This window comes from Tinamus guttatus, unplaced genomic scaffold (genome assembly GCF_059628265.1).
Source record: "Tinamus guttatus ecotype Peru unplaced genomic scaffold, ASM5962826v1 Tinamus_guttatus_pri_ptg000301l, whole genome shotgun sequence".
NCBI classification, from domain to species: domain Eukaryota; kingdom Metazoa; phylum Chordata; class Aves; order Tinamiformes; family Tinamidae; genus Tinamus; species Tinamus guttatus.
The window spans coordinates 3,176,663-3,202,799 of record NW_028288835.1 but is presented as its reverse complement, the minus strand read 5'-3'; the positions used below and the strand labels follow the sequence as shown (position 1 = coordinate 3,202,799).

Sequence of the window (26,137 nt, the reverse complement as noted above, 5' to 3'; positions counted from 1 at the left end):
GGCAAATCTAAGCCAGGAGGAGTGCAACACAAAAAAGATGTAAGTAACTGTTGAGGAAGCACAGAGCCGTATCTATTTACGACTCTTTAGTCTGTGCTGGTTAACCTTAATCCAGCGATTATGTGCTGGCAGATAGTGCTATTTATGTCATCACTGTTTTCCTTCCAGCTAAGATGTTTTTGTACCTGTGAAATAGTCCCTAGTATTTCTGACAGGTAAGCTAATAGTTTTGGGGATTTTTTTTGCTTCGGTCATTCATTTTATCCAGTATAAATAGTTCCATCACTGTGACTAAAATCCTCCATTTTCTGTTTGGGTATTGAGTTTTTATTTACCATTTCTCCCTACCTGCTAATACCAGGGCACACTCAAGGTCTAATCACAGGTGCAATCAGACCATGCAATCAACCCAACCCCACTAAAAAGAATGGATCCTATTTCTTAGAGTACGCAGCACTGCACATTACATATATGCTCATATACATATAGAATCTCATATACAATTAGAACATCGCTGTGTTACTCATGGGAAAGGGGTTTCATAAGCAAATGAGCAAATTTGTTGCTATGGTAAATATGAAGTAGGTTAAATTCTGCCTTTCGTGATCTTCTTCAAGTCATGATCAACAAGTCCTTCTCTCAATTCCCAGCCCTGTGCATGAATCATCTTTTCCTCTTTTCCTTCCCACTTTAATCTCACAAGAAGGAAATTATAGGAATTTACATTTTACAAATCAAGGACATGTTTCCCATTAGGTGCTACTTACCCACTTCCCCAAAGACACAGTAGCAGTGTTTAAAAATGTTTGTGAAAATAAGCACAACGTCTATAGCAACCCAAGGGTACAGCCTCATCTACAGCATAACTGCAGCAGTATCAGCCCATCTCAAAAGGGTTATTGAGAGCTAAACAGAATTTGGGAAGAGGCAGAGTCCCTGATAATACAGGAAAAATCACCTATGAAAGGAGACCAAACAGATCAGCTCTATTTTATTTAGAAAGAATAATTATAAAAAGGAAAATTTGTGTATTCCATACATTGTGGCATGGAAGAATCAGTCTGAAATGTGGTAATTGTTTTCCACAAAATAAGAGATGGTAACATTCAGTGAAAGGAAACAATGATAATTTTTGGATATATAAAGAAAGAAAAAATTACACCTGACACAAACTGTGGAACCAGGTGTCAAAGAATTCTGTGTCAGCAGAACTCCAAGTTTTGCTAACAATAAAAGCTGAAAAACTAACCCAAAAGTGAATGGAAAAGAAATAAAGCTGAAAAGATAACAGTGCTGAGTAACAATGCTGCTTGAAAGCTTAGTTTAGTATTCACAGTGATGGCCGAGTTAAGCAAAACCAACCGCCTGAATTTGAGTAACTGCACATGTAATGCAGTTTTAATTCAGTCAGCATCCCAGGCCCACTATTGCTTCTGAAGAAATCAAATCCCTGCCCTCCACTGCACGGACTAACGCGGGTCTCCCCAGGGCTGAGGATGCCAGTCATCCGGTGCACAAATCCGCTTCTGGTCAATTTAGGATCTCATGACTGAAACCTTCTGGGTTTCAGGGATTAGTCATTCAAGGGCTCCTGCTAGATCTCTTTTAAAAGCTTCAGGCTTCTCTGGAAAACAGGCCATTCCATGAGGACAGCATTTTGTCCCTTGTTCCTAGCATGCTACTCAGCAGGAGGAAGAGCTGCTCTTCCCATGAATCCTTCATGAGTCATTTAATGCAGACCTTAACCACCCCTCCAGGATTCTCTAATTATAATTTGCCCACAGGATTTTTTTTTTTTACAAAAAGACTCTATAAGTTTCATTTGGATGCAAATATATTTTTAATAGACCCTCCAAGCCTGTATAAGTGCCCCTGTTTCACCACAGAGAACTGAGGGTAGCATTAAGGGAGAAGCATGAAGATAAACCGTTTTTTCTTGTTTATTCAACCCATGCACACATACAAAAAAGAAGTGCTAGTGTATTCCCAGGGTCCAAGATATGATAAACAGAAAAGCACATTTCTGTTGCTTTAATATTTAAAAATCTTCTTTAAGTGTCATTATCAACTTTCTAATAACACCCTTCTGAAAGATAATCTCTCATTCACAACAGTAGAAGTATTTGTTTTGTGCAACAATGAAGATGACAGTTCTAAATGTTTACATATCTTCTCAACCCAGGTACTGAGGGAACAACAAAATCCATTTCTTCCAGGCAACACAGTTTAAGAGCAGATTGACCCATTGAGATCTTCAGATTGCTGCTCATGCATCCCCAGGGTTGTTACTTGTCAGGGGCTCTGCAGGTAGATTTAATGCTTCCCTGTCAGTGCTGGCCAATCTCTCAAGCCCCTGGAAGCCCCTGCATGGAAGAGATCCTAACTGAGGGGAAATAGGCAATATAGAAACAAGAAGATGGGAAAATAATAGGCAATAATGCCTTGTAGAGCATGGGACGTGAGTGTCAGTACTAGGAGTTGCAATGCCCGGTCACAGCCACCTACACGTTCAGTCTAGGCTGGCTACACCTAAAGACTCCAGCCACATAGAGTGAAAACCCACTGCTGCAAAGAGGATTCTCCCCATCTGTAACTACAGCATCAGCTGTCATTAGAAATGTTGTAAGTTATTCACAGAAACCCAAAAGGCCATGTAAATCCATCATTATATACATACAATACAATAATATTACCATAAACTAAAAGGAAAATTGAGTCAGCTCATTTCAAATTCTGATTCCCCTTTCCTACTGGAGTGACTTATTGCTTGAAATGATTCTGGATAACAAATGAATGTGTGGATACTAATGTCTTTTGGCATGAGTCACAAGAAATTAAACGCAACAATCAAGTCTTTAAATATCTTAATTCCACTGCTGAAATATAAGCCATTGCATCATTACTGCTTTTAAAAGGTTTTCACATCCTCCTAGATTGACTCCCTGGCACATTAGAAATTGATAAAAAATGGAGGAAAAAGTATTTAAAAATATCGCTTTCCCGGTGACAAACTGGTAGATAGAATAAACGTTAGTATTGACTTCTGCAGCTACTGCCAGCTCAGGGCTTTTGTAGTTTCCTAGAAACAGAAGGTAGACAGAGTGTTCAATTAAACATAACTAACCACTGCCATTTTCAGGTCAGGCTGCACCTCTCCTGTTAAAAGCATGTTATAACACACTTGATTTGTAAAGATGGTTATTTTCTAAAATACACATGCAAAAAGTTTAGCAGCTACTAATTACATACTATGAGTCTAGCTAATGTCATGGTCTAGGTCTGTGAATCAGGATAATGTCATTCTCCCAGGCATGCCCTAACATTAAGTAGTTAACCTTACAATGCATAATAGTTCAGTCATGGAAGTCATAGCCATTTGGAAGAAAAAATAACTGCTGGAAAGTTTAAGTGCTTAATGAAATGTTTTGCAAACAAGCTGGAAATATCCTTAAAAAATAGCATCCTTCTCTTTTCCTGCATTTCTTACAGAAGAACAAGCAATGACTCTGAAAGAGATTTTGTGTTTTGATTATTTACAGTTGCTTGTCATTTTTAAATACGGAAACCAGTAAAATGTTCTTGTACATACACAGTACTGAAAATCCCAGAACTCCTGCTGCCAAGAAATTCATTAATCTAAATGTGTTTGGGGACTTTCATATGCTCTACAATTCTGTCAGTAGTTCAAAGAGAAAGTCTCCAGAGACTGCTTGGCAGTCCAAGAATTATAAAATGGATTTCTCATTTGAATATTAAAAAAAAAGAGAGAGAGAGAGGAAACAAAGCAATAAATGAGAAGGTGAGAGAAGAAAGAGTGAGAGCTAGAAAATGAGGCCTGTAGCTAGCGGGGTCCCCCAGGGGTCAGTCCTTGGTCCAGTCCTGTTCAATTTATTCATCAATGACCTGGATGAAGGCACAGAGTGCTCCCTCAGCAAGTTTGCTGATGACACCAAACTGGGAGGAGTAGCCGATACCCCAGAGGGCTGCGCTGCCATCCAGAGGGACCTGGACAGACTGGACAACTGGGCGGTGAAAAACCTCATGCAATTCAACAAGGCCAAGTGCAAGGTCCTGCACCTGGGGAGGAATAACCCCAGACACCAGTACAGGCTGGGGACCGACCTTCTGGAGAGCAGCTCTGCAGAGACGGACCTGGGTGTCATGGTGGACGACAAGGTGACCATGAGGCAGCAGGGTGCCCTCGTGGCCAAGAAGGCCAATGGGATCCTGGGCTGCATTAAGAAGAGCGTCTCCAGCAGGTCGAGGGAGGGGATCCTGCCCCTCTACTCAGCCCTGGTGAGGCCGCATCTGGAGTATTGTGTCCAGTTCTGGGCTCCACAGTACAAGAGGGATGTGGAGCTGCTGGAGAGAGTCCAGCGCAGGGCCACGAGGATGATCAGGGGCCTGGAACATCTGCCCTATGAGGAGAGGCTGAGGGAGCTGGGCCTGTTCAGCTGGAGAAGAGAAGGCTGAGAGGGGACCTGAGCAGTGTCTAGAAGTACCTCAAGGGAGGCAGTGAGGAGGATAGGGCCGGCCTCTTTTCAGTGGTGGCCACTGACAGAACTAGAGGAAACGGCCACAAACTGAAGCACCAAAAGTTCCACAGGAACTTAAGGAAAAATTTCTTCCCAGTGAGGGTGCCAGAGCCCTGGAACAGGCTGCCCAGAGAGGTTGTGGAGTCTCCTTCTCTGGAGATCTTCAAACCCGCTTGGACGCAGTCCTGTGCCACGTGCTCTAGGTGACCCTGCGTGTGCAGGGGGTTGGACTAGATGAGATCTAGAGGTCCCTTCCAACCTTAATGATTCTACGATTCTGTGATTCTATGAAAATACAGATTCCTATCACCCTGGAAACTAAACGTAGGCAACCTGCCTTAACAATATTTCAGTGGAAATATTGATCTCTGTAACTTGTGTGAACACAGTGTTGAAAGGTAGATCTGCAATGCAGTATTAGTTTCTAAATCCTTATAAAAGTCTTACATAGGATTACACTGGAATTTACAAATATATAGTGTTTATAGTGTTGGTCTAACCATGATGTAGCAGAAACTAACAGAACGTTCACAATTAGTTTAATGGAAGCAGAAATGGGTCAGCACAGAAGGCTTAAAAAGAAAAGAAAAAGAAAAAACTGTCTTTCACAATCTTGCCATTACCTGTTACAGAACACCTGGCAAAGAAATCAAGAGGGACAGAAATTCAAGGAACTCTTAGCAAACTCCTGTTTTAAAACACAGTATTATATTTTTTTTTTCATGGCCATGACTTAAGACTGAAATTTTCTGGAAATTTTCATAAATATTTGAACAGTACTGCTTAAAATTAAAGTGAACAACCAATTCTGTGAAGTGTATTAAACCAGGAGTAAAACCTCACAAAGAACAGCTTTCTTCAGCTGCTGACCTTGGCATTTATAAATTTGGAGGGAATCTCCATTCTACTGAGTACAAAGACCACCAGTAAGGCTTTGAAACGGCATTTATGTCCTTGTCTTGGAAAGTAAATACTCCAGATACTTACGCAGATGAATATTCTGAATACTTACCTCATGCTCAAGTTTCTACCATAAGTTGGATGCCTTCTTCAGATTTCCAACAACCTACTCCCAAGACAGTAGTTACACAACTTGGCACAGCCTCTCACAACAAGTGGGCAAAGCATCTGCTCCGTTTCATGAATCTCCATGCACAGCTCATTCCCGGCACATTCCAGCACGGATCTTCCCACAACAGTCAGTGCCCACTGAAGGCTGCACTAGTTACACCAAACGAGATACTTTGGGTAAAACTCACTTAGTTTAGCAGATGATAAATAGAATATAGTTTTCTGCCTACTAATTTTTTGTTACTGCATATGACCTGATGATGCTATGTATCTGAGTTATTGTTCTTTAAACTACAACAAATAATTTGTAAAGCAAATAAAATTTACTTATTTAATCAAAACACCAAAACATAAACCAATTCCTGACTTCGTAGCATTTGAAGTTCCAAGCATGTTTTTAAAAAATCAAAATTTTAGACGTAACAAATACCCATTTATACGACCAGATTAACCAGACTGGTTTTACACTGCATTTTTCATACTTTTGGAAAAATCAGTCGGACTTTCCATTTATTAGATTTCATTATATTTTTACAATGGCAGGTATTACTAGGTCAGCATTGAAGATAAAAGAAAAATATTAAATAACTGCTTGAGAGATCTGTACCTATCAGTGGCAGCGTATGGAGCAGGCACAGCCTTATATTTTCCATGTTTTTGCTGCCCTGGTAGGCAAAAAAAAAAAAAAAAAAAGAACCCAAAACACCACCTGGGATCCTTTTGTGAAGGACACTGGAAGTTCAGAGATGACACAAGCAACTCCCCGAATGTCCCTAGGACGCTGGCCACGGAATACAACGGATTCTATTCATCCACTGTGCTCAGGAAAATAGTGAACTTTGCTATTCATAGTTGTGCGTGACCAAGTGAATTTTCATTTCAAAGACACTCACTGTATTCCTCCAGTTTTAGTTGGCGCATAGAGCAATGCTACTTCTTTAATCAGTCAATTTATCATCAAAACAAGCTTTTTGATGAAGAGAAAGTTTCTGTAGAATTTAGATGTGTATTTACGATAGTTCTGTCTTGAGTTCCTTTGACGAGCTTTATCTCTTCAGCAAAACATATAATCAGCTTTTTCACTGCCAGCCATCACAGTAATTTTAAAGGACTGAGTCGGTCCTATTTCATTCCTCGTGCATTAAATAAATATATGGGAGATTTCAAAGCTAAACTACTTCAAATGCCAGTTGCCAGCAGGAGACACATTTGGGACTTGGGGGTCTCTTGTTTTCAACCTGATTCTGTGAAAGGCTGAAACAGAAGACTGAAATAGCCCGTTTTTACCCGGAGCCCAGACTCCGCAGTCAAATCGGTAGGCAGAAATGCTGGACAAAGATGACAAGGAACGTAAGTATCTTTCCCTTTTTACTGGAAGCAAACATAAAATAAACAGCTGGATACAGCTATTTATCCAGTATGGTTGCTAAGTATATATGCAGTATATACACAGCAAAGAGAGTGGCCAGCAGGACCAGGCCATGGAGGAAGCAGCCACCCCTGGGTAATCTCCAGGCCAGAGGGCCCGGAGCAGAAAACAAACCTTAAGGAGGAAGAGGAGGGAGTAAAATCAGGTTAGGGTTCCTCCCCTGTGGGCTCATGTCCCCATCCTCACTGGGAGGTCATATTTTGGGAAGAAACCCTTCAGGGCTCTGGTACCTCAGGTCCATGTGCCATCACAGCATTCATCTCCATGCATTAGTACTCCTCAAACTGCCTCTCCTTGGAGGAGAGTTATTTATGATGTGAAAAGGTTGTAATTTCCATCAGGAGAACATTGTAGGTCCTTGGAAAATAGAGTCTTTGAGTTTAATGATAAAGGATCATCCATAGTAAAATCCTGTCTACTGTCCTTACACTTCCTCTCTTGATTTTCGGGAGTCTTTCTTAGGCATCCCAGGGCACTTGGCACCCCACAGTTGTGTATAATGGACCCTCCTTCTTTCTTCGCCCCATAGCATTATTTTATTCCTCTTTTGTCTTGAAGGCGTGACAAAATCTGTGGGCATTAGAGAGTTGTGGTTCAGTTTTAAATGATGCTCAAGTGTGTTGGTCATTGCTTACAGGGGATGGGGAGGAATAAATCTCCTCATAAATATATGTGTGTAACAAGCCCCACCATGTAGACAACACATTACAGAATAAGAACAGCTCTTGCTTTCCCATATTTGCTTAGGTTTCCTCGCTTAGATGAGCCCTAGTATTTACTGATCTTTGCTTGCCTGATAATTGCCCAGGAAATTTATAGAAAAAATCATAATGTGCCCTTTTGAAATCAATTACAGGAAGAGTGGGCAAACTGAAAAAGCTGCTATGCTCTTCGGTTGCTCCTTTCCGGAAAAAAAAAATGTGAAAGGCTGACTTGTGATGACTAAGAGAGGCCATCATTAATGTCAGAACATTAACCTGATTCATGTCAGGATCCTCAGGAACTAAGAATTACGCAGGTAGCTTCTCTTATTCCCAGTATTACTTTAGCATCACTCTTTTGATATGAGGAAACCTCCCCCACTCTTTTAGAAATTAACTGCCTTTTTCAGGAAACAAACAGCAGCAGCACTGTGGGCTTAAAAACCTGGTAAACTACCTGACGCCATGTATTAATTTACTGTGATTACTGATTAAGTATTAGTTGACTGTGATCACTTTTCTTGCTCCCTTTCAACTCCAGCCTGATCTTAGCAGTTAATATTCTCTTAAGTTTCTGCACATAAGGTATGAATGTGGTATGATAACCAGCACTAAAACTTGATTGTCTGTCTTCTTGAGATAATGACTATTAAACTGGGTCAGTGTGAGGTAGAAAAAAAGATAACATGGATGTCAAAATAATCCAGATTTATAGCCCAGTAACATCCCGTTTATAGCCCAACTGCTTCTCCAGACAGCCTGGCTATAGGGCATTGCAACATATATCTTAGAGTTTTTCTATTATATATGAAATGTACTTAAAATTGGAATCATACCTCGATGATTCATATCCAGTTCAGGTAGAAATGCAGATCTTAAGGCTTAGAGAGCTCTATTTCTTCACACATTTGAAACATATGTACTCATTATAAAATGGCCCACATATCTTAAATATTAAAAATGAAAGAAGTTGGTGCTTTCCAACTGTTGATACTAGCGTAAGGAGAGAAAGCTAAACTGATGCAAAGGGTAATAAAGTCTGGCTTGATGCATAAGATGGAGTGGGTCACATAACGGCTTGTTGACCCAAGAATAAGGATGTCAAATGGCTGAACCAGGTGAATCCTTTGTCTCAATAGCGGAGGGGAGTGGAGATGATGTTTGGGCTTAGATGTGGGAACTTAAGATTAAAAAGGGAGGAAAAAAAAAAAAAAGACACATGGACACTGACCTCAAAACCACAAACCACAGAAGAGCCATCCAGCTGTGAGACACAGATCAGCCTTCCTAAGATAGAAATAACGCTTAACAAAAGCTTTGTAACAACTTCTATATCTGCTCAGGGACATTCATTCCAAAAAGACAGACTTTTTTTTCCCCATATGGGGGGAAAATATTAAAGAGTGATACCTTTATCAACTTTCCCCAGAGTTTCCTTTTGAAGAGGAATGAGACAGTTCTGCATCGAGAAGAGAAGGAAGAGGCAGGTAGCTCTTGTCCATGTGGTCTACAGCCAAGGACAACAGAATCACAGTCCTGTGCCTGAAGCAGCTGCTCAAAGAGGTAACAAGCAGCTGAGCAACAAGAAATTTTATAATGAGCTCTATAAATGGCAATAGAGCCTTGTGCCGTTTGGTATAAAATAAACCTACCCAGGATTTATTCTTCTAAGTGCAGGCAAGCAGAAAGATTATTTAAAAATAATAAGGCATGTTCTCTGCAAAAGGTCAAAAAATGGTTATTTCCTCCAATTATACTACCTATGCCTCCATTACACCTAGTACATCAAAGTGTGACCACGAGCAGGATCAGAAACTGAGCAGCTCCTCAGTGCTGTCTAATTATTTTTCTTCCTTAGAGCCATACAAAAAGCTACAGCTAATCTGTTTCTGTGTGGTTTTTTGTTTCTTTTCATGCCACTTGAAACTTTCCTTCTTTTTCATGTTGCTGGCAGTACATGAGGGGCCCTTCCTTCTAAATGCAGGAGGAAATATCATGTTAGTGAAATTATACACTTTCTGATCTGTTTTCTAAGGACTTTTGTTACTGCTATTAGTGGTACCACGCTTCAGTCTGACCATGCTAACTGTGCTAAGAAAAGGTGACAAGACACTTGAAGCTGAAATATTTTGTCATATTTCAATAATTCAACCAATACTGAAGCAGTGAAAGTAAAAGGAAAGCAGCAATCTGCTTTCCAGTCTTGTAGCACATTCTATAAATTTTATGCAGGTGTTAAAGGCTAGGGAGGTATAATGAAGAAGAAAATAATGTCTAGCACTTTTTCAAAAGCCAATTTCATACATTCTCTGCCTCTGTTTATCAACAAGTATTGATTAAATATTCTGAAATGGTTGAAGTTATGTATTAATTTCTCATACCTGGCATATCATTTTATTGGCAAATGACTCCATGAAGTAGCCAACTGGCCAGTCCTCAGAGAAGATCATTACACAACCAAAAGGCATCTCCTGAAAAGCACTACTGCAATATTTTTTTGAGGTTTAATAGAAATTATTTCTTTAAATGAAAGCTGAAGCCCTTACTGAAAAGCCATAATTAAGAAAATATTCTCTTTGTCCTGTTATTATAGCTAATATTTCTGGGCGACCACTATTAAGAAATTGCTCTAGGACACAAAGATATTTGTATGTATGAAAAAAAAGTGATATGAGTTCTAAGACTTTGGACTATCTCTGTTTAACATCAGTCTTTTTTCACTTTTTGATCATCATCAATTGTCTCTTCGCATAGAATAGCAATCAGAATAAATAGGACACATCTCAAAAACCTCAGTGGAAAATGCTAGATACAATCAGAATACAAAGAAAATCTTTTAATAATTTTAAGCTTGAACCTTTACTTGAATGCTCAGCTCAGCCAATCTGGAAAGTGGTTAAATATACCTTGAAAACAAAAGAGAAACGTAGTGAAACTGCCCAAAACAAGTCCTTCACAAAAAAAAAAAAAAAAAAAAAAAAGTCAACAGTGGAAAAATCCTATGTGGAAATGATAATTTCAAGATAAAACAAACTTGCAATAGTACCCAGAAGTCCCAGAAATACACACATCTGTAAAAGACAGAGTCACACACAGTCAACTACTTAAAAAATCATCTGATCAACACAAAATTGGGGAATTTGGCTCAAGGGTCCCATTCAGCTCTGTTACCTTCTATGTCAGAAGCAAAGCTTCCTCATTCATGTCTGGAGAGCTGCAGTTTTACCCACCCTCTAGATTGAATTCACATTATGAAGAGACATGAGATAACGAGGGGTCACTCCTGACGAACAGATGGATCATTCACTATTTTTTTTTCTTTGAAGCGCCCCCATTTTCTTCCTTAATCTTTGGGCTACACCTCTGCCTACACCTGCAGCCCTCCTCAGAGGACGAGGCCGCTATGGCCGCGCTTGCATGAGAAGCCTTCAAGGCCATCACGCTTCCTAAGGAAGAGAAAAAGAAGTCTAGGAAAATTAATTACTGCAGTCCCAGAGGGGGAAAGACACGGTGATCCAAAACACGTGTGACTGTCTCCTACGGCAAGGCCGTAATTTGTTCAACAGGGGTGGAAAAGTACGGAGGAGCGTGGCCGGGAGACGCTTTCCTGGCCGTGTTTGCAAGCGCGTCCCCACTGCGTGTGCCCACAAACGCACCCAGATGTTCCTCGCCGAGGGCCTCGGGTCCTGCGGAGTTCACTGCCAGGTCAGGAAAATATTTTTCCTGATTCCGTTCACTAGGTGCTTAGATCTAAAACACATTTCTACGCTCTGCTTACGGAATAGCATCTGCAGGCATTCATAAATGTATGAAAAAAAGGGACCAATTTGGCACAGTTCACTAACAAAATCAAGACCACATGACTCCAAGAGAGTCCAACCAAACCCTTTAGGAAGCAACCCAATATTCCCTTTTTTGCTAAAACCCTTACTCTTTTTAATCTAATGATTCCTCCTCATTTAACCACATAATATGAAAGAAAATCCTTTTCTAGCAAATGAATATATCCTCAGGTTGCTTGTATTGTTTTTATAAAATATTAGCAATCCAGTCATTGCACTGTTTTCTATTTCTTTTCCTTTTTATATGCATTTTACTTAACCTTCTCTTTCATCCTGAATTTGATTTTTATGATCACAGCCGTGATGACTGCCAAAAGCATGTTTTGGTATATGTTTTCCAGCTGTCTACTAAGCAAAAAAGAGATATATTGTTGCAAAACATAAAATAATCTAAAAAATGTGTTCATATTATAGGAATATAGAAATGTGAAGGCAAAGGGACAGGAGACATTATCTGTTAAAAATTGCACTTAATGAAAAAGCTCTGGAAAGAGGGGCACGTAAAACCAGCAGGTTGGGATCATACTTATCAGTTTTATTCTTCTCCCCAAAATGTCCTGGCAATATTTGACCTGACATGGCTGTTTTTCTAACCATAGAAGTTTCTATACCTGTACAATAAAGACTTTTTCTCTTTTATGAGAGCTTTACTAGTACCAGGAACTATCATTGAATTACCCTGCGAGTTCAGCTATATTCTCTTGTCCATTTATTTAGATCTCAAGTAACGTACATTAAACATATGCTTAACTTGAGCATAGTAGCTTCAGAGGGATTAGGCTGGAACTTACCATCAAGCACCCGCTCAGGACTGCCAGAATGAGGCCTTGTGGCCTCATGCAAAAGCAAAAAACTCAAGAAGAGATTTTCCTAATGACTGCCCTAGGTTCTGGATCAAGTCCTTATTTTTGAAAATTGTCTTTCCATATGGACTTTTTTCCCCCTTTTTTTTTTGTTTCTCTCCAAATCTTTTTTTTTTTTTTTTTTCCTTTTTTAAATCAAGATCTTTCTGCCTATTTATCAGTATAGTTCCTTTCAGGACAACAATTTTTAAAGACTTTTTCTTTGTACACGTGTAACTCAGAAAAGAAATGAATTTTTCATGACGGATTTCTCCAGTTGGCTTGTTTTCACTGAGAACTTATTTTCAAGATGGTTATAAAACAACAGATATATAAAAGCTTGAAAATTCCATTTTGCAATAGGAAATATGAAATTTAGAATAATGATACTGGTTTGCAAAGCAAATATGTGCATACAAAATATTAGTATTAGGTTGCACGGAGGTATTATTTCATTGTCAGCTCTGCAGATATAAACATTTAGTAATTAATTATGGAAAAGGACAGTGATAGGACACAAATTAGAACATTTAACTTCGGGGGTTTGCTTCTTTTGCTTAAAAAGGAGAGGGAAAGTAAAAATGCATGTATAATCTTATATTATTGCTATGCTAACACAACTATTTCACACCCTTAGTGATTGAGAATTACTCTTTTTTCTCAACATAGAACAGTCAAAGTTCCTCTTAGCAACAAGGCTGCACTAGGAATAAATGTGTGCTGAGTAACCTTCATTTCCCCCCACTGGATGTATTAGTCTACTAGCATCATCTCATGAAAGCAAGTAACTCAAACCAAGCCTTCCTCACAAAATTGCATTATGAACCGCGCTATGAACATTATGCACATTATGAACCACACTACTGTCACGTTTCATACTATTCAGAAGGCCCCACTGGATCCAAACAATCAACTCCCAGTGTTAACAGAAGCAGGATATGGAGCAAAATTAAGTCTTTAATAGCAAGGAAAAGCAAAACGAGCAAGAATTTCGTGCACCGTAAGAGTTTCTTGATTAGAAGCTGTCCTCAGACTTTCATCAAGCTGTTCTTCTATCAGGACCACATAACCAGACTAAAGCTGTATATTGTAAGAAAAACTAAAATGCAGGAACTGGAATCCACCAGGCTTTCCAAGTTATGTATTATTCATGCTTGTGACAAGCAGTTCATGCTTTGGTTCACTGCTCTTTCCAGGCAAAAATTTAACAGAACGACCAGATGTTTCTTCCCTGCAAAGAAAAAACTGCCATTTTAGATTGCTTGTGGACGAGCCATTTACACAAATATGGAAAGGTTGATGATAATTTATTTTATTGATGACTAAGTAAAAGGCACTTTTAAAAACATCCGTCTGAGCCAATAGCACCTCCTTATCTACGTGTCACAGGCATGATCCCCAGAAAAGTGATGGAACGGCTCATACTGGCCGTTGTCTCCAGGCACATGGAGGACAAGAAGGTGCTCAAGAGCAGTCAGCATGGATTCACCAAGGGGAAATCTTGCCTGACTAACCTGATAGCCTTCTATGATGGAATCACCGGCTGGATAGACGAGGGGAGAGCGGTGGATGTCGTCTATCTCGACTTCACCAAGGCTTTTGACACCGTCCCTCACAACATCCTCCTGGGCAAGCTCCGGAAGTGTGGGATAGATGAGTGGACAGTGAGATGGATTAGGAACTGGCTGGATGGCAGGGCCCAGAGAGTGGTGATCAGCGGTGCAGAGTCTAGTTGGAGGCCTGTAGCTAGCGGGGTCCCCCAGGGGTCAGTCCTTGGTCCAGTCCTGTTCAATTTATTCATCAATGACCTGGATGAAGGCACAGAGCGCTCCCTCAGCAAGTTTCTTCCCAGTGAGGGTGCCAGAGCACTGGAACAGGCTGCCCAGAGAGGTTGTGGAGTCTCCTTCTCTGGAGATCTTCAAACCCGCTTGGACGCAGTCCTGTGCCACGTGCTCTAGGTGACCCTGCGTGTGCAGGGGGTTGGACTAGATGAGATCTAGAGGCCCCTTCCAACCTTCAGCATTCTGTGATTCTAGGATTATACAGGATAGCCTAAGCTGAGAAAGCTGGGCAGGGAATCTTAAATAGTTTGCCATTTTAATAGTGTGATACTTTATACAGCTATTTATACTATTATCACAAGTCCTTAATAGCCTCCCTAAGAGGACAGGCAAAAAGACTGTATCTGCTCTTAGAGGATTTGCAGTCTCAGCCTATGGCAAGCACAGAACACATGATGATCTTGGCGTAGGTGTCATGGACTGCTTTTCTTCTCTCATCTTTTCTAATTGCCATGATAAAAATAAATATATTGGAGAGATCTGAAAGAGAACATCAAATCATGTGATTTGTGATTTTTGTGAGGAAATTCCTTGCTACTGCAGGAAATTTTCTCAGTGGACAATAAAAGCGAACAGTTAGTGTCCTGGAGGACACTATGAAATTAATTAAAATTTTAATCCTTACTAATATTTTGGCAGGTGCTTTCTGAACAGCAACAAAATCAAATAACAATCCAAAATGATGCTCCAGGCCTTTGAAAGGGGACACAAAGAAACCTCCCAGCAAGCAGGATGGGCAACAGCTGGCTGAAACAGCCAACTGAATAGGAATACAGTTTTGGAACAGTTTGCTTGGCCACCTAATGAAAGAGAAGGGAAGAAACAGAAGTTTGCTTAAGGAAGGCAAGCATATCCAACATGAAACTGAGTTCATTCTGCAACCAGCATGAAGTTAAGCACCGTCAGGGGAACAAGTACATAGCAACTACACAGAATGTGTTTCCATATATGATGTTTCTACTAATTAAAATTTAAAGGCATTACTACAATATTGTTCTGAAAGTTTAGGCAGCTGTGCCGTGCAATTATTTCTTCATGGATCATCACTACAGAAATACGCTAATGGATGTCATTTTGATAGCACATTGACGTGCATGAGAGAGACCAGGAGGACATGCGATGTTCAGCTGATGTTTACTTTCATTGGACTTTGTAGCTCATGTGCTTCTGTTGAAATGAAGGAAGGAAATGTGCTATCTTTGGGGTTTATTTTCAGATTTCTGAATTGTGATTACACCCACACAGGACTATGTAGACGGTGGGAAAGCAATGTTACACCAAGTGAGCGTAACATCTTTCTAGGTAAATCAGATAAAAGAGAGAAGACTGTGTGTATTTCATGTGCAGTTTAAATCTCACGAATCATCCAAATCTCAGCACACAGGTAGGAAGCAAAAGACAAGCAGGATTTTTTTCTAAATTAAGAAGCCAAAGAAACTGCCAAGGTCTATTTTAATATTGTATATATCCCTTCCACTATCAGAAGAGTCTAATCAAAAATATCCTTGTGTTTATTCACTCATTTAAACTTTGAGCCCTCCTGACATCCTCAGGAGATTGTTGTCCCATCTCATGATCCTTCCAGGATTTTTTTTTAATGACTTTGACTTTCACTTCCTTTCACTTCCTAGGAGTGAAGAGCTTAAGAGACTGTAAATGTCCCAGAGTCACTATCCAAGGCACACACTGCAGTGACCGAGCTCTTAAACTGCACCTGCCTGTTAAACTCATCAGTAAGAGGGTAAGGGATGATATTCCAATTCATCATGAGAGTTCAAAGGCATGTTTTTCTTCATACTGACATCAGAGTCTCTTAGCCTTATTGTCTGAACCTGCAAACTCAAAAAGAATTCTGGCTGTTTGAAAGGCCAGAATCATTAATTCTTTAGCACTTTTAACATTCTTCAGAACATGAAAATGTCTTAGCACATCTGAGATTTGTCCAAACAGTACCAAATCAGTTCACTTGAGGTGATACTGAACAATACCGGTTCAGAACAGTGATTTTTTTTTTAACTTCAGTATCCAGCATTTAATAGAAGTGATGATCTGATGATGGAAAGCTATAAATACTCATCAAATGCATAAACACCAAACACAAACACGTCAAATGCATAAATGTATATGTTAAGTGTGTGAATAGTGAAGTGTGGGAAGAGAAACACTTCTCCCTCCCTTAATATTGGTTCTAAAGGAATAACAGACAGTGATGGACACAGCTTATTTTGGGTGGCAGTGAACCACAGAATTCGCACACTATTGTTCTAGAGAGCAAGCATATAACACAGATGTCTGCCATAAATAATTCACTCCCAAAACAAAGACTGTATCTTGAGTGACATTGCAAGTTTCAGAACCTTAAAAAGATAAGGCTGGTTCCCTTCAGAGCCTGTTTTTCTTTATTAAATATGTTTTTCTTCCATGAAATATATGAAATTTGGTGTTCACTTTAGCATCGGTATTTTATGCTTGTGGATACTGAACCCTGAACCACCCCAGTTTTGCTGGCACAAGTTCATAATTCTATTTATTTTACCCAAAGCCTGAGGCGGGCAGTTAAACGAATATCATAGTGATCTACACAATTATCCTGGAAGCAGAATACTCGGTTACAGACCAAGCCAAAAGCCATTTCTTCTTAGGAGAGCCTGTTCAATGCAAGCTGCTGCACTATCATCCCAGAAGCAGCCATCTAAGGATCCTGGGATTCCCCCCAGGCACACAGGGGCGCATATGGGATTTGGGGTCTATTTTGTACACCATTACATGGTGCACATCAATTGCCTTCCAAGGGAATTGCACTGTATCTTGGTTTTTAAAATACCAAACACAGACAAACAGCAGACAGAAGAGGGGAATATACCGGGTACGTCTTATAACATATATGGTTCTCTACAGAGAATTCACCCATATGTAGTTCTGAACAGAAATTTCTAATTTCAAAACTCGAATATTTTAGAATAAATATTTTCTTATGAGGAAATCAAATCCTTTTGAGTATTACTCAATGTTATTTTTATCATTTTCCTCCATGCAAATTATCCTAGTTCACATTTTCACCTTTTTCTCATAAGCCATCCTCTATTTACACAGTTGGTTACTTTCTCTCCGATTAGGTATTCGAAAATTGATAGTTTCGCCATGTGATCTCACCATTGTTTAATCCAAATCTTTATCCTTTTGCTTCTGTTTATCCATCTTGAAAAGTACACCAATTAGGCACCATAATCAGCATCTATCCGATGGCCTGTTGGACACCCATGACTGCAGCAGCTGTCTCCTAAATTATTGGCAAATACGTAAAGTTTCATTTATCTGCTGTCAGGCCTTCAATTTTAGGTGATTTTCAAAAGCCAAATTCATTCATTCATTTCAAGAAATCATACATACTCAAATATTTTATTTCATTTAGAATTATGAAGAGCTTTTCCCCAGTTTTCTCTTCTAATCATGCCAAAAATGATTGTGTTTAACAATTAACTATAAACACTTCTTAATTCACTGTTTACCTATTATTACTTAGTTCATTGTTCACTTATCAGTGAAATGTAATTTCAGACTATATCTAGAGGTATTGCTTAGGATTCCTGGTTCCTGAGGAAATCCCATGGAGATATAGGTTTGAAATTACAGTCATGACATTGTGAAAACATTATGAGTTGATTCGTCAAATACATGGGAAAAATCAAAAGGTCAGGACTTTCCTTCCAGCACTGTAATTCACACACACACATAAAAACATAATAAAGAGGCAAAAGCGGTAGTGTGATATCTTTAAATATAGATAAGATCTCCATTAATTTCCAAATTCTTCCTTGAAGGGAAATATGTAGCAAACCCTAATCATTTTAAGTATATTTGACGACTACCACGAATTGTGTCTAATTATGATAAAAATGTGGAAAAAAAAACATTTTAAGATGTCTACTGACATTCCACAACGCCTTTGTGATATCAGCTAAGCGTAATATTTCACACAAAAATGAGGAAAACCTCATAACAGCAATTCAGCCATCAACAGCACTGAAATCCTGAATATTCTAGAACATCCTCTGAGTAAATTGCTGAAGGCACTTTGCACTTAACGCTTCTCCTTAGGAGCCTGCCAACTTCCAGAAGATTAGGAAACCTTATAATGTGCCCCCATCCTCATTAAACATTCTGTGATGATTCCTTCAAGGATGAGGTTTTTATCCTGGCCCTCATTCCAGATTTCACTCAGATTGCACTAGGAAATCCTGCATTTGGAGGTATGACAGCAGGAGGCATCACATCCATGCTCCACTTATCAACATTCAACAAAAATGGACTTGCACTCCAATGTCCTCTAGGCTCTTCCACGACTTTGAAAGGCCGATCGGATCCGGGTAAACGGACTTGCCATGGTTCCTTCAGAAGAAACCTCACTGAAGCCACTGCACATCATGGGCCAGTTGTGTTAACTGGCATCAGAGCGCTTTTCCTTCTCTTTTGATACACCCCAAATAAAACCTTCCTCAGAATAGTGGGTACTTAGTAAACACCCTCTGCTACTGCACTATAATTGTTCACATAGCAACACGCTAACTCCCTTGGGAGAATTTTCTCTGTTCCCTTTCAACCTAAAGAGTTTTCACAGACTTTAGGATTAGGTTGATTATTTTATTTCTTTTCTCTAGTTGCAGAGCAATGAATAAAATACTCTTCAAGATGCATCACGCACCTCTAACCTATCAGCCTTTACCCCTTCAATATATGAGAAAGTTTTAGGAGTTACCTTTGATACTTTTGTTCTTTTAGACCATTTCCTTTTAAAGTTATTTACGTTTTTCCCCCCTCTGGAATTACTGAACTGCAAAGTGCCTTGCACACAATTTGGGCTTAGTATATCCTAGAGAGTTTTAAACTCAATCCAAACATTTGAAAATCCACTGACTAGCGGAATCTTTCATTCTGCCATTTACCAAGGCAATTCCTTGATAAACCATCTTCTAAATGTTTGGTGTTCTTTTCTTACGTAGTTCATCTGAAAAGAGAAGTTGCTCACATCACTATCTCCAGTGTGTCTACAGGCCCCAGACAATTCTCATTATATTCCTGCACTGATTTCCTTATTCTCCCTAACTTGCAATTCATAAGTAATGCTTATGAATATGAATAATATTCATATTATACTCTCTTTAGCATAGAGATCTGAAAGTTTTAATTTTATTTTAGAAGTAGTAATCTGAAAATTTAACATGAACTTTGAAGTACAAAATATATAGTATCACGTGCAAAATAGAGGCTCTCAATATACATTTTTCATAACGCGTTAACTTAAGATTAACATATCATGTCAGGAAAAAAAACCCTTATACCCAGGCTATCCGTAATCATTCTATTTTCCGCAATTTTCCACAAACCTAAAGATATGAAATGAAATCTTCAAGCAAAATGCAGTTTGTGGCTCAAATGGCAGACGTGTTATGGCAGTGCAAGCTGTGCACGGATTTGCAATTCCCGTTGTGCCTGGGGAATCCTGCGGTGGAGAGCAAAGCTGCCACTGCTAGGAAGGGAAAAGCAGGGCCACAGGCATCCGAGAGCACCAAAAGCAAAGCCACAATCAGCAGCACTAGCCACAACACGATTGAAAAACCCAGTTATTATCACAACCAAAGGAAATGGGACATTCTGAGGTGGTTCTACTATATTTAGCGTTGGGGAACATTTGGCTTCGCTCTAAAGTTTTGGAAAAGTAAAATTACTCCAGGATTAGGCAAAATGCACGTTCAAAATGCTACCCTGAGCATTTAACTCCTTAATCCTGCAAGCTGGACAAGTAAATTGGTCTTAGCAAAGCCTACTTTGAATCACAGTATCAGAAAAGAAACTGCCACAGTGTTGGTATAATTTGGTAAAGTCACATGCCGCTTTGCCAACAACTACAGGAAAGGCAGAACATACATTAGTCACATTAGTATTTTGGAGGCAAAAAAAATACATGGGTTTCACATAGTGTTCATCTATTGTCAAACTGAAAACTGTTAATATTATATAACTTTGCATTGCAATCTCAAGCATTATTTTATTCTAACTTGTACCTGTTTCTTTTATATCCCAAAAGATAATAATCAAGTGATCTGGAGTTAATTCCCTTTTAGAACAAAAGAATTTTAAAAATCTGAAAATCTTTGCCTGTTTCTTTGCCTTCCCTGCCCACAAAATTTCAAGGGCTCTGTAACACCTCACCGATACAGCAACAAATGGTAATACTTTAATAACGTTAAAATAAAACACTTACTATGCTTCTTTATTTTCATATCATGCCTTTTGAAAAGCATAACTTCAGTATGACCATAGAGAAAAAGTATTCCTACTACCAACTTTAAAAAACAAACATAAAAAAAATAAAAACAAAGAAAGAGAGAGAGAGATTGGCCTGGGAAATCTTTAGCCATCTAAATAGGCTTTGTGCTTATTTTCCCTCAGTAACAACCACCTCCCCTGTGAATTTCTGTGGACAACTTTGAATTGTTTTGCATGGAGAAAGCCCAAGAAACAGGTTCACTGCACAGCCAATTGCTTTCAGATTTTTTTTTTTTTCATTCTACAAGGACCTTCTGGAAATTTTTCGATGTAAAGTGTACCATTGCACATGAATATGCACATACATCCATGTTTGACATTAGCTTATTGTAAGTTATTTCATGTTATTAATGTCATAACGTGCGAGAAGGCACACAGGTAACCAGCCTCTTGTCTCAATTTCATAGTATTTAACAACACAGCCAGTATGTTAAATTCTGGATGCCTTGTTGCCTCTAACAAAGTCTCAGTGTACTTTATGGTGTGCAGAACTGAAATTCATATAGATTTTCATATTTAATTCTGACTGCATTAGGGGAAAATACATTCATCACCATAAAATAGTTCGTGGAAAGGCTAGAAGAAATAACTCTTGGCATACTTTTCTTAAAATGCACTTAGCACACTTCTGAGAAACTCTTCCAAAAATTAAGCCTGTGTTAACCAATTTGCCAAGTAAACACAAAGAGAATTTGTGCTGCATCCATTTCAATGCTCTGCAAGGACAGAGAGTAACGCAAGGGCAGCCAAGAGGAATGACTGAAGCAGAGCCAACCTACATCTCACCTACAGAAACCAAACTATTTGATCCACATTCCAGTTGAGCCATGAAAATCTGAATAAGCAAATAATCAGCATTTTTTTCTGTAAAAACTGTAACAGTGAAATCTGTACTTATTTTGTGTTCTCACTATAAATCCAGTAAGACTGCAGGCTTCCTGCACCTTGCATTCCCATGCTCTTACTGCTGCCAGTGCCTGTGATGGACCTCGGAACACCACAGACGGCACCAGCCATCTGATCATCTGCTGAACATCATCATTGCCATCCATTCCCTTTATATATCTATTTATAAATGCGATTTCCATCTCCGTTCAGAGCTTTGAAAGGGACATTTAATGATAGAGCTATAACCGACGAAGGAGGATCCCTGCGTGTGGTTTCTCCCTGGCATTTTAAATATACATTTCCTTTTACAGTTGCAACTGCTTTGATTTTTCTGAGATTCTGCTAGAGATTCTCTTATGGAAAGGGTAAGTTTTGCTCTAAACCACAATGTCAGAAACAGATTGCTTGTTACTTCAGCGTTTCCTTCTTGTAAATTTTCACTAAGTTTTAATCCAGCTTTCTGCTAGATATTCTAAATCTTGATACATCCTACAAGTCTACATCCTACAAAAGTCTATAGATACATAAAGTCTTGATACATCCTACAAAAGTCTATAGAATCTGCAGCAATTTTCTTGCACCACATTTTCTTTAGTCTCCTCCATCTCAGCTTGCTATATTTTGAGAGACTCTTTTAAAAGAACTGCTATGATAAAAAATTAAGATAGGAATAAAAACAAAAAGAGAAGAAAGGAAAAAGAAAAAAATGTATTTTAAATGAGCTCATATTAAAAAAAAAAAGTAACATTCATGCCTTCCAGAATGCAAAGAGTTTAAAGTAGAACTGGAAGTTCATAAAGGTTTCAACCTCCATTTGCTATATCAGCAACAGGTTAAAGTATCTCAAACTCAGTGTCCTTGCAATTAATTTTAATATAAATAGTCTGGAAAGTGCTCCCAGGTGACAGGAACCAGCAATAAGCTAATTTTAAGTTGCTCAGTTTAAGCTGCTGGATAATCATCTATGTTCTTAAAAATTAAATCTCTGTTTCTCACTATGGCAATAACACTAGAATGATACTCTTGCCTCACGATAATCTATTTTGTGCTTATAAAATGTGAGATTTGTGATATATATTCAAAGTAAATTTTACTCTAAAGCAAATAAGGGATTTACAGAGGTGCTATGCACTGTGCTAGATGATACTGGTACAGTGGATGAATCAGTAGAGAAGACACCACCACTAGCCCTCAGAGAGGATATCAAAGGACTCTTGCATTAATCAATGGTTCCAGTGTCTGTGGTGGCCAGGTAACTCATAGACCTTAATGGTTTCCCTCTCAAAAATTCCTAAGAAATGGGCTGTACTATTACCCCCATTTCTTAGAGTATAGATATACTGACTAACTTGCTCAAGGTTATGGAAGTCAGTCACAGATGGGCACTAAATCTTTGTCAAGTTTTAAACCAGGGCACTCCACAGTGAGATCCCTATGAAGTTAATATATAGAGATTTCCCTGGGATTATTCCATGAACACTAGCCAAAGGTGCAGCTCAGCCAGTACAAAGATTAAGAGGCATAAATCTCGTAACAGCTCTATTTACATTTAAACAGAGTATTGCTGGAGCCTTTCATTGATTCTTTGTAAAGCAGACATTTCACCTACTAGTATTTCAGCTATGGTTTTAAGTACAGGTTTCTGAAATTAGGCCAATAACAAGGAGTAATGTTTACTAGAGCAATCCACAAAACAGACACATTCTAAACATAGAAAATACATTGTTAAAATAGATTTATCAAATCTATGGACCTGTTATGAGAACTTGTTACTAGGCACTTATGGTTGGTTATCTCAACAGCAAATTCCCATCTCATTAATGTTCACAGAATCTCCGAACGGCTGAGGTTGGAAGGGACCTCTGGAGATAACGAGCCCAAACCCCCTGTTCAAGCAGAGTCATCTAGAGCACTTGGCCCAAGGCTGCATCCAAACGGCTTCCGAGTATTTCCAGGGAATGAGACTCCACAACCTCTCTGGGCAGCCTGGCCCGGTGCTCAGGCACCCTCACAGTAAGGAAGTTTTTCCTCACGTTCAGATGAACCTTCCCGTGTTTCAGTTTGTGGATGTTGCCTCTCACCACGTCACCGGACACCACTGAAAACAGTCTGGTCCCATTCTCTCTATGCTTCTTGCTCTCTCTATGCTCTCTATCCACATATCTATACACATTGATGAGATTTTCCCCCTTCAGCCTTCTTTTCTCCATCTGGCCAAAACAGGCTATTTGAGCTTACTTTAAGTGCAAATCATTTTCAAAAACAAGCTATGGTTGTAAAACTAGAGATGAACACTTATGGCCATGCCTGCATTGCTAAAAGCACCCAGAAGAGCCCTCAAATCAAGTGGCATAAGCAGTTCACTTCCATGTTGCTTAGGCCTAGTTCCTTCTGACCATCCAAATGCCTAAGCTAAAGTAGCCCAAGCTACTTTGGGGCCTACCTAATGGCTAAATAGTATTTTTTTTTTCTCCTGTATTCCTTCCTATTATTTTTTTTAAGTCAAAGTGTTGGCAACTGTGTGAAGGTTATGCCACAGCCTATGAGCCTAATTTACAACACTGAGATGATGTGGCACGTCCTAGGTGTCCTGTGAGGGTATCTACACGTATGTGATGCTGTGAGACCCAACCAGGCAATACTAGGAGGCTGCAGAGGAATAAAAAAATCCTGTACATACCAGTTTGGAGTGAATTGCTCCCCAAATCCCCAACCAAAAGCTTGGTCTCAGAGAGAACTGATTGACTCACTCCAAGAAAAGCCAGGAATTGGGGCTTGGGAGAAAAGGTATTTGGCAATCTTCATGTGTCCTATATTCATTCTGACAGACTTAAAACAGAACTGGGCTGTAAAAACATTATGCATCAAAGATAATAAATTTAAAATTATTTAAAGGAGTTAAAATATCTACAGTTATGTATTTCCTTGGGTCTCACATTTGAAGGGCAATTTATAACAGGAATTTATTTTGGCCTCAAAGTCAAAGCTTCAGAATAAAAGCTCAAAACCTAAAGATTTGTGAAGTAGATCCCAAGCCCTTTATTTCATTTGATTATTGTACTATACACTAAATTACTGCTAATAAACTAACCACTAATCTAATGAAAATCATATCAATACTTGTGAAATGTAGCATACCTGGAAAAGATTGCAAGTTTAGAATAATAAAAAAAAAAAGTTTCTATTCCTACTCTCCAATTGCTTTGACAGTGTTCATTATTAAGGCTTAACTTCAAATTCAGGCTGGTTTGAAGGCAGTACCCAAAGCCCTGAGCCAAATTTTCTCCCAAGCCATTTTCAGATGATTCTTGGACCAGACAGACCTCCGCACTGAAATTCACAGGCTCTGGCAGCAACATTTCTCAGTTAGAAGCCGGTCACTCTTAAATCACCCAGCTCTGTCTGGGAAAATACCCTCGAGAACAGTCAAACAGCATAGTAAAAAATACCAAGGGAAAAATAATGAAAATTCACAGACATCCGATGAACGTCAACGCTGTCATATAAGCTCCTTTGGAAGATAACTCCCACACTGGAGCCCAGTGGTATTAAGAGAAGGAGATGAAGACTCACAGCTATAAATAAAATTAAAGATAGGATTTATCTTACTGTCTACAAAAATGTCTTTCTTATCAAATATTTGGCCACATAAAAAAATGCTCTAAATAGTACAAATTAAAATTAAATCGGAATTGGCTCCTTCTTGAAAACATGGACTTAGAGGAATAGCTTAGAGGAGTCCCACTGTCTGGTTAGGCTTTATTTATTTAGTGCTATGACATATTTTTCTTTCAGACACAATAAGAGGGGCAATACCACCTTGCACATGTGTTTGATCTGTGGCTTCTGAGCTGCTTCACGGCGTATGGTGACAAGTTCCTCTTTTCAAAATGAATATATTTTGTATACACACATACAGACCTAAAGAAGCATCACAAAAACACAAGCCTATGCAGTAAATATTTTAAATGTGCATTGACTGAATATATTAAAAAAAAAATCTGAAATTCTCGGTGTGCTTTCCCAAAACCCTCACTTTGTTGTTATATGTGCTGTGACTTTTTAGAATGATTTTCGTGCATGAGCCTGCTTTTCAAAGACCTTACACCTTGTCTTACAAACATAAACCCCGGTGCCCAATGCTTTTGTAGCAGAACTGCACCTTTAAATACCACTAATGCCAGATGGTCTCAGCATATAAAGCAGCATGAGACAACATATTAATGCTACTCAAACAAGCAACTTGTGCTAGGAGCAGACCGATGCAGTCGGGCGCAGACTGCTAATCCTCTCTGTCACTATGGCAACATCTATTTCAGACAATTCTTCAATTTTCAAGTCAAATGAGCTCGTTGGCTCTTAAACTTCTCTATTCAGGGATCTTGCATTGCCAGGTACATTTTCATTGTGCGTTTGTTACTGCTGTAATGCAAAATTTATTTTTCTCGGCTCCTTCGCGTACACTGAGTATCAAGGAACAGATGCTCCTCTGTTTCCGTTTGTTTATAGATTTTTCCATGGCACTCCTAATGTAATACATAGAAACCTTGCAGATACAGATGTGACTCTGCTTACCAGCATGGAAAAAAAAAGGAGGGAATCAATAACTTCCTTAAACATCTCTGCTACCAAGGCAGAATATTAAAAGACGATGACAAATA

At 39.1% G+C, this 26,137-nt stretch overlaps 1 protein-coding gene across 1 annotated transcript in view; it reads right to left on the bottom strand.

Annotated features, from left to right (window-relative positions):
* The window catches only part of CPE (carboxypeptidase E), a 48,989-nt gene that overhangs the window by 14,762 nt on the left and 8,090 nt on the right, over positions 1-26,137 (bottom strand). The window lies entirely within an intron of this gene.